Here is a 9,362-nt window from a genome sequence, read left to right as displayed (position 1 = left end):
CCTGCCTGCACTGCCTTTCCTGCTGGTGGCATCATCCTTCTGTAGCCTGGTGCAGCTTTGAGGTGCTCCTGGCTGCGCCCCCGGTCTGTTGCGCTGGCGTAGCTGTTTGTGCAGCTGTGTCGTGAACTGAATTGAGGAACGCAGTGGGTTGAGAAATAACCTTCCTGTTTATTTGTCTTCGGTGTTCTACGTAATGTAATACAGTGAGCTCTGCAAATGTGGGAATTTATGGACTGGGGAAGGGTGGGATTATTTAATTCAGTTTAAGGAGCGGTGAGGCTGAATGTCAGACTCTGTGTTGAATTTAGTGCTGTTTCGTCTTACTTAAGCGATGATCTTAATTTTTTTAATCTGATCTTTGAATGTTAGAATATGGTAATGGAAGGCTGTCTTTTGGATGGAGAATGTTATTGCGAACTTATTGCTGATCTGCTTTTGAATAAAAACAATTGAAAGGCATGCAGACCAGCTTAAAGTTGGCTACTCAAACCACTCTCAAATGTAGTGGATACTGCATTGGTGTACAGGTAACAGGTACACAAGAAGTTCCTGCTGGGATTTAGAAGTCTCTAATCGGGTTAGGTGCTTATCTGCCATTAACAAAACCAGGCGGTAGCTGCCTAACCTGCTTAAAGATCTTTTACAAAATCCTCCTGGTACTTATATGCATCTTTAGCTGCCTAGAACCGCTGGAGAAATTGTTCCCTTTTCCTTAACCTTGATAGGCCGGAATGAGGTCTGTGTCTTATGTTTTACAAGTTTGAAGGAGGAAAACGAACTCTACTTACAGCTCCACTGATTTTCTGAACTTTAAATGAATTCTTTAGAAAGAGGGGAATTTTTTTTTCCCTGTACTTGTTAATTACACTTGAAACCAAAACTAATTACAGGTGAACATATTTTTCTGTATTTGCCTTTTAAAATGTAGGATTTGTGTTCTTAAACATTTACTGAGTTCAGTACTGTAAATTCAGAGGCAGATCCTGGAATTCTGACCTGAATATTTACAGTATTGGTTTGAATTGACTTTTGATTGACTAACTGCATAGCACTTGCAGGGAAACATGACTTGAGATGGCTGGGAAGGTTACTGGCCCAGCTGTGTGTCCCATCACCCAGCCGCTGCCTGCAAAGGCAGCATCTCGTGGAAGTCAAATTGAAAACCAGTGTCTGTTCACTTCTAACCCAAAAGCAGGATGATCGTCGGGGGCAGGAACCTCATCAGACACACCAAGTTGTAGCATCCTTGCTTTTGAAACATAGTTTTTAGTAGCGTGGCTTACATCTGACAGTCTAAGATGGGCAAGGAGGCAAAGCAGAGGTAAAATTTTGATGACTTGAAGTATGGTGCTTAAAGGATGGTTTTGTTAGTTGTTGGTAGCAATTACTGGTTTTAAGATAAAGCTGGAAGAGACGCCAGGAGGAGATGAATTGTCTTGTTTGTGGAAATAATGGTTATCTTCATCTTGAATAGATATACTAAATCACCTTTTTTATCTCAAATACAGCATAAAAGTAAGAAGTAAGACGGTGCCTCTCCAGCAGAATTTATCTTTTTAAATGTCCATTGCAAATGCAACAGGCTTTCAATGTATTGCCCATTCTTCATTCATTACCAGAACTAGCATCGGTCCACGTGCTGGGAGGAAGGTAGTTCATTGTCTACTTTTTTAGCTTTCTGGTAATTATGGGAGGATAACGCTCAAGCAGACCACACTAGGAGTAGCGGAAATGGGTGGCTCACACTAGTCCAATAGCTAACCAACTGACTTGAGAAATGTAAACCCCAAGGTGTGTCTTGTTATGGTTGAGGTTGCCTAAAGGTTAGCTGCTTCTGGTGAACCAGTGCTGGTGCTTGCCTGGCCCTGCCTTTGGGACCTCCGTGGATGAAGGTGGGGACAAGATCTGTAGTGTCGGGCTGCAGCGGCAATGTGCTGGTACATGAAAGCTTAAGCTGATTGAAAATGGAATCTCCTGTGGTCTTGGCTTTGTGAGTCTTCCCTCTCCTGCACTGTTGTTACTGGTGTTTGTTCAGCACAGCAGCAAGCAAACCTAGTGACGTGAGCCAGCTGAAAATTAGTTATTGCTTTATTGCTGGGTTCTTTACTGTCTTCTTTAGCTCCCTGCATTGACTTACCACAGTCAAAACAGTGCAAAGGTGGGGTGGGACTGTGCAGTTTATAGGGGAAGCAATAAATTACAGGAATGTAATTTATTTACTGGCCCAGCTGTGTGTCCCATCACCCAGCCGCTGCCTGCAAAGGCAGCATCTCGTGGAAGTCAAATTGAAAACCAGTGTCTGTTCACTTCTAACCCAAAAGCAGGATGATCGTCGGGAATGTAATTTTAAATTTAAATTACAGGAATGTAATTTATTTTCAGCCACGACTGAAACTCTTTTAAAGTGCCATGGGACTGTACCCCCCAACTTGTAATCCATGTGATGAATGACAATTAATTTTCTGCTGAGAAAGATTTCTATGCTGCCACTCAGTTAAACCTCTTCTCTTGATTCTTTGTAATTTACTATTTGTTCAAGCTGAAGCCTTCTCAAAGATAATGTAAAAACTGAAGTTTGTAAATCAGAAGCTGGCAGCTCTAGGTTATTCCTAATGAATTGCATAATGTCATAATTCTAAAGCTCAAACTGACCTTAGAATGACACATGATTTTTTTGTTTGTTTGTTTGTTTACTGCATTGGGGAAAATGGGTCACTTTCACTACCACGGGCCCTCAAATACTCAGGTATTAAACTGTAATAGTAGTTTTAATAGCAAATTGAGCTCTTACCTTTGGTTTTCAGCATGAAATCTCAATTACTAAAAAACCCAAAAACAAACAAAAAAACCCCACCCCCAAAACGAACAGCTCAAACCTTCTTACTCTAAAAGAATCCAGACTTTTTTGATCACAGGTTATTTTGCACGTGCAGTTAGGAACACCTTCATAGATGTTTTGGGTGGCTGCAGGCATGCCAGTATAGAATAGTGATATTAGCACGATGTTCTAATTTATAGGCACATTGCCATCGTGTAAATTGCCTTATGTAAGTGTGGTGTACAAATGGAGCTCTGTTGCTTTTTTTTTATCTATGTAGAAAGTCATGGCCAAGCTCAAGTAGTTTGTACCAGTAGAAAAATTAGAATATACATTAAACCTGAGACTGAGTTTACGTAAGACTTTTCATAATGACCAGAGGGCTTTTCTTGGATATACCTTGAACTTCTATAGGAAGACTTGAAACAATTCAAATATGAACTGAACATTCTTTCAGCCAATCCAAGGATTTAATTTCAACAGGAAAAAAAATATTTAGGCCTAACTTGCATTGAATTCAATAGGTACACAATATTTAAGTATCTTCTTAATTAAACCCAGACCTTTTGTGAGAGACACCTATAATAACTTAAAATGTAGACAGGGTTGGGATGATCTGAGTGATTTACTGGTAGCTGACTTGCTACATAAAAATGGATGAAAAGTAGTTGAAGGTTTTGTGACTTTATCAGTTTGATTCAGGGTTGGAAGTGTTCAGTTTGAGATAGTGGAAGAGATACCACCAGATCTCCATCTTTAAGCGTTCTGTCAGGCAGGAATTTTGCAGAAACTGGTTTTAATGAAGTTAAAAATAAGGTTTTGTTGTCGGAGTTACTTTGTAAAGATAACTGGATGCAAACTTTGTGGGTGTTGCTGCAATTTTTCTAAGCAGCATTATAAAATCAACAAAACTTTTGCTTCGTAGATATTATTTTAAATAGCGTACCTTAAAAGATGACATTCTGGTAACTTCTCTTTCCTCCTGGAGGAGCTAGAGAGAGGGAAGCACCTGGAATTAGTCAAAAAGGTGACAGGAAACACAGCAGTGGTACAACTTACTCTTAAGATTTTTGCATTCTGATACTCAGAATTTATCATTCAGCAGTAAATGAAAGGACTATTCAGTCTTAATACCACAGTCGAAATCTCACGTCAGTAGTCTCTGGAAAGCAGTCAAGCAGGATATTAGGGGTAGGAAGTTTGGATTCTCATTAGGCTTTTATAAACTTTAATGTAGCAGGGATTTCCCCGCCTTTTTGTAGCAGCTTCTGACAAGTTAACTTCTTGAGTTTCATCTTAATGTAACTCCTTTGAGCAATGCCTTTAATTGTGCGTTATCTGATTGCTTTGAGAAGCAAGACTCTGCAGAGAATAAACCTGCTGACGTTAAGTAGTAGTAGCCTGAGAAATTTAAATGTTTGTAGTGCTTGCAGATCCTGTCAGATAGCTGCAAGGTCTGCCTGCGTTGCACCTAGAGGAGTTCGCTTCAATGATGATCGGTTTGTCTACTGACAAGCTTGTAGGACGGTGTTCTTGTCTAGTGAAGACTGATTCTTAATCCATGTGATTTGGAATCTTGGTGAGACCTGGTGATGAAGTGTGGTCAAATCTGGCTTATGCAGTAGAAGAACCTTGTTGGAACATGTTCTCTCCTTGGTTGTGGTTGACTTGGATAACGTTTGAGAGGCTGCAAGTGGAGTCTTGCATTGTTCTTTCAGAACTCTATCTTGTGTGGGGTGCATGGTGGCTTTATCGTCTTTGTGCCTTCCTTTGATAGTAATTGCACAGTTTTTTTGGAATCATCTGACTAGAATATTTGGAAGTTGCCCTATTGATCGTAGGAAACATATGGGGTGGTATAACTAATGTAATAAAGCCATTTTGTGTGTGTTTACATGGTGCCAGATGATAGTCACTATCAGCCTGTGTAGAGAAAAATATTTACCTGTTGTTCTGTAGTTAAACAGTAACTTCTGTTCTGTAAGCCAGCGGTGGCTCACAAAACTGGGCTGTGAGTTACAATTCTAGATTGTATTTAGAGAAAATGCCATGTATATTATGTACCGCTGCACTTAAAATTCTACAAAACATGAAGTTATGTTCTCTTGAATTTCTAAGATTCATATGCTTTTCATAGAATCAATCATAGAATCACAGAATACCAGTTGGAAGGGAGTTCTTATAAAATATTTTTTATTTACAAAGTAGTAAATGCAACAGTGACGTTAATTTCCACCTTACCTGCTGTTTGAGGCTACATAATCCAAATAGGCTTCTTGGAATGTCACCCTCATAATACGGTAGCTTCAGTAAGAATGAATGAGAAGGGAGCTGTTCAGATGTGGACTGTTGCTTTAGTGCTTGATAAAGTCTGTCAAAGTGTAGAATTACATTCTTCTGTTTTCACTGTAGTTTTTCCTTGGCTGATAGCAAAAGTTCAGGTTGTTGAAAACAGTTTCTGGGCCATGTTTTGATGACTAAAACAGTGGGTCTTGTAAGTATTACAGTACAACATTTTAAAGGTTTTTATCCAAGCCAGTTAAATTACCATTGGAATGAATAGTACATGTTCATTAGCTCAGCTTGTATTACTTCGGCATATTAACCACTAAATTAAAAAAATATATTAAAGAGTTTCTGTAGGATACTGGATTAAATGCCACATGGAGTGACACGTTTTCTGTGTGGGGAAGTTGCAACAGTTTATATCTTTTCCCTTTTTTAACACCATTTCAGTTGGAAACTAGGATTTTTCACCCATCTGTGTGCAGACATATGTTTATTCAGCGTATTTTTAGAAGCTGGGCCTAACTCTTATCCCTGTGACTGCAAATGTGATGTGCTAAATGAATTGAGAGCGAAGGGTGCAGTTATTTCCTGAGGTCTGTAGGGAGCTCCAGTATTGCTGCCCCTGCAGAAGTTTTTGTTCTAATTGGAGGGGAGCAATTTTGAACTTGGAAATAATGCCTCTCAGCTTCACTGGTAGCTCTCAAAGCAAGCCTAAGAGCAGACTTGAAAACCTTTCTGTAGGAATGGGGCTACAAACGGGCTGTAGGAGGGACAGTGGAGAGCTTTATTACTATGCCTAAGGTAGCTCCAACGCTTGAGGTTTGGAGATAGTTCTCTTTTATGTGAGAGGCTTCTGTACCAGTCTCAGACTTGAAAGGATAGTGTGCCAGTTGAATCTTTAACCTGTAAGGTTAAAAATTACCTCGTCAGTGGTAGAGCTGACGAGGGCCCAACTTTATTAAAGGTACTTTGTGAAGCAGCTGAGTGCATGGATGAGAGTTAGGGGGAGTGGAAAATGGTAAGAAGGAAGCAGTAGCTTTAAGGCAAAGGGTGAGTTGAGCGGATGACCACAAAAATGTTTGTTTCATTGGAAGTCTGGCAACTGTCTAACAATCCTCTTTCATACTGGCAGTTTCAGATTGATTTTAGTATTTATGAGATTTTACGACTTGTTTTCATCAGTCTTATCTCAGAAAAGAGAGGGGCAGAATCCATCTGGAAAGCTGTTATGGCACGGATAATGTAAGCAAAGTAACTTTTAAAGTGTAGCACGGAACTGATTAAACCATCTATGATTCTGTGCTTGATTCTATGCTTCATTCCCTTAAATTGTAGGGCATGGTCTGGGAGTAACCAGGCTAGTTCAGCATGGTATTAGGAGGCTTCAGGTCCAGTTAATATTTTTACCAGACAGCCAAAATAAGTGTTGATTAGTGCTAATTTTAATGGTAAAATTTGTGGATGCTAGAAACTGAATTCAGAAGATCCAACTTCATATGGGTCACAAGACAATGATGACATTCCTGAAAAATTACATTGCAAAAGCTCAGCATCCCTGCCATAAGGGTCCTGGACAACCAGTTACATGTGTGGCTGTCTTAAATGAGAAAGCTTTCTAAGCTAATTGAATACCCTGAGATGTGTGTGCGAAAGAGTTCTTTCTCAAATTCTGTGGTTATTTTGGAAGTCATTCTCTCTCCATATTACGTTTAGCGAGACTGAGTATACAGTCTGGCTTGTGCCTTTTACCAAGCCCCATTGATAGATAGCTCTAAAAAAGTCTCCACAAATTCCTATTTGTGAGCTTTAAGTACTGAATGCTGCTGCTGCTGCTGTGGTTGCAATATCAATAGAAGTGAGGGGAAAAAAAGACAAGGTTAGTCAGAAGTGCAAAATAGTTCCAGAAATAAAATAACTAGGACTTCTTCTCATGGCACACAAGGAGTAGAGGCTAGATAAAGGTTTGTTATACAGCTTGTATGGCAAATGTGCATAGAGAAAATAACTGCAATATTTGTTATGTTGTGTTTTCCAAGGATTCCCTTCTTTTGCAGTAAGAGAAAAGCAAGTCATTCCAAGTTCTCCATGTGTGAAAAATTGAGTGGAATTCATAAAAGTTGAAAATACAAATTAGCTCGAAGAGGGATTGGATAAAGTGAGATTAGGTTCAATAACAGTAATTAAAAGTGGTTCAAATGCAGTTCCTGGCCCTCTGATACCTTACTACAGAAAACCAGGGGATTATTACTAGAGAAATGCCTCGCTATACCGTTGGTTTGAGTGTGGGGTTTTTTGGTGGTTTGGGGTTTTTTGTTTTGCTTTTGGATCTGTTTTGGTGTGTTTGTTTTCTTTTGAGAAAAATGCGCTGAAGATAACTAGTGGGAAACAGAATGTGAAGCTGGATTGGCTTTTATTAAAATTCTTAATAGCTCTTTATGCCTTGGGCTGTGTTTTAGGAAAATAGAAGCGCGTCTTTCCTCAGTCTTGCTATTTACTTGGATCTTGAAGTTCCATGCCCAAGTTGCGCTGGTGTCTTTTGGTATTAAAATACTGGAAGAGTAGAATTTCTCCCAAAACTAAATAATATGCTGCAAGGTGGCTCAAAGCAGGTATATGCGATTAATTAAAACTAATGTTAAAATAAACATAAACTGTTCTGAATTTCGTGGCACTTTGTGATGCTTTGTGTAGTGTGTTGTTATCTCGTTAACTTACCTCTGACTGGAACATTGTTTCAGACTGTGGTGTTTGAAGAACACAGAAAACATTGACTGTTACTCAGTGGTAACCCCTGTGACCTGCTTCTGCAGAAGCAGAATACTGATATCTGTTGAATATTTGCCAGTTCTTAAGATGTTCTTAGTTACTATTGTGTAAAAGCGGACTTGTGTAAAGTTCTGAGGGGAAAAAGAGATATGATTGTGTGTAGTTAGAAAAATAAATAAGAGTGTTCAAGTTCTTTAAAGCTGGAAATAGCGCAGACTTTTTATAACGGCCTGTGGGGCTCTTAACATCTTCACGGTGTTGTTGCTCAATCCAGGAATCTCTTTTGACTCACTGAACAGAACTGAGGTATTAGGAGAAGGGATGCGTCTCACAGGAGGTATGGGGGACTGCATATGGCTTGTGATGTGTTTAATAATAATTTTTAAAATTCTTATCTTCAGAACTGTAGTGTCACTATTATTGCATGCACTATTGCTAGCACTACCAGAAGCAATGCTGTATGTGCAACTGCTGTAAGGGATATAGAACTAGATGGTCTTTAAGGTTCCTTCCAACCTAAAACATTGATTCTATGATATCAGGCTTCAAAATGAAGTTACACGGTGAGATCCAAGTCTATAGCTATAGCCCCAGTGGTAGCTAGTCTCTGCAAAGAGAGAAGGGTGGTAGTAACTGTTAGTATACCTGAATTACAGCTTCGTTCTGCCAAATTCCTGATAGTTTAGTCCTGAACTGGTAGAGTGGTACGTGTAATACCTGCGGGTAATAAGGATTATTTTATCTCTTGTCAGCCGCAGTGAGTAAATGGACTTTTAATGCTTGGGTTTGGCAGTAAAATAAGGTAGACAGGTTACTCAGCCCACTTGGAAAATACAGCGTAACTCCTGTCCTCAATAGAAGATACAAGTATTTGCAGTTAAAGGTCATGGCTTCTGTCAGGCTTGAAGGAGGTGGAGAAGTTACATGTTTTACCTTGCGTCTGCACAATCTGTTCAAAGGCTGGCGTTAGATGACTGTTTGCACCAGGGTATAATGTTGTCATTGCTATGATAGATAGCCTCTTGTTAGAGGGTGGAGGGGACTGTGGATCCAGAACCAAGGCTCAGTTTCTGGTGTGTTGTCATCCCTGCGGAAGCGGGGAGATCTGTCTGCTGCCCTTCTCTCTGCTGCGTGCTTTCACTGTCGCTGCTGTGGTGCTTATCTGGTGTGCATCTCTGGTCATTGTTAGTTTTCTGCTGGGTTAGTGATGTGAACTGATTTACGGAGAGGCCTGGCAGCGCACGAGAGCCAATGCGAGGGAGGGATCGGCCGGAGTTCTTGGAGTCAGAAAGGGAGGAGGAGAAAGTCTCCATCAAAAGGAGGGTCAGGCGATTAGATCGGTTCAGCTGCTTGTGGATCCACAGCCTGGAGCTGCTGCAAGAGGTGAGGTTTGAGGCAGGTAGTCTGGTTCAACACATTGTTTTTCTTTCATTCTGGGGTTGCGTGAGCGTGATTAGGTTTGGTTTAGTGCCTCGATTTGCTGCTGTGG

The sequence above is a fragment of the Charadrius vociferus genome, unplaced genomic scaffold, assembly GCF_000708025.1.
Source record: "Charadrius vociferus isolate BGI_N301 unplaced genomic scaffold, ASM70802v2 scaffold139, whole genome shotgun sequence".
Lineage (NCBI taxonomy): Eukaryota > Metazoa > Chordata > Aves > Charadriiformes > Charadriidae > Charadrius > Charadrius vociferus.
This window is presented reverse-complemented; position numbering follows the sequence as displayed.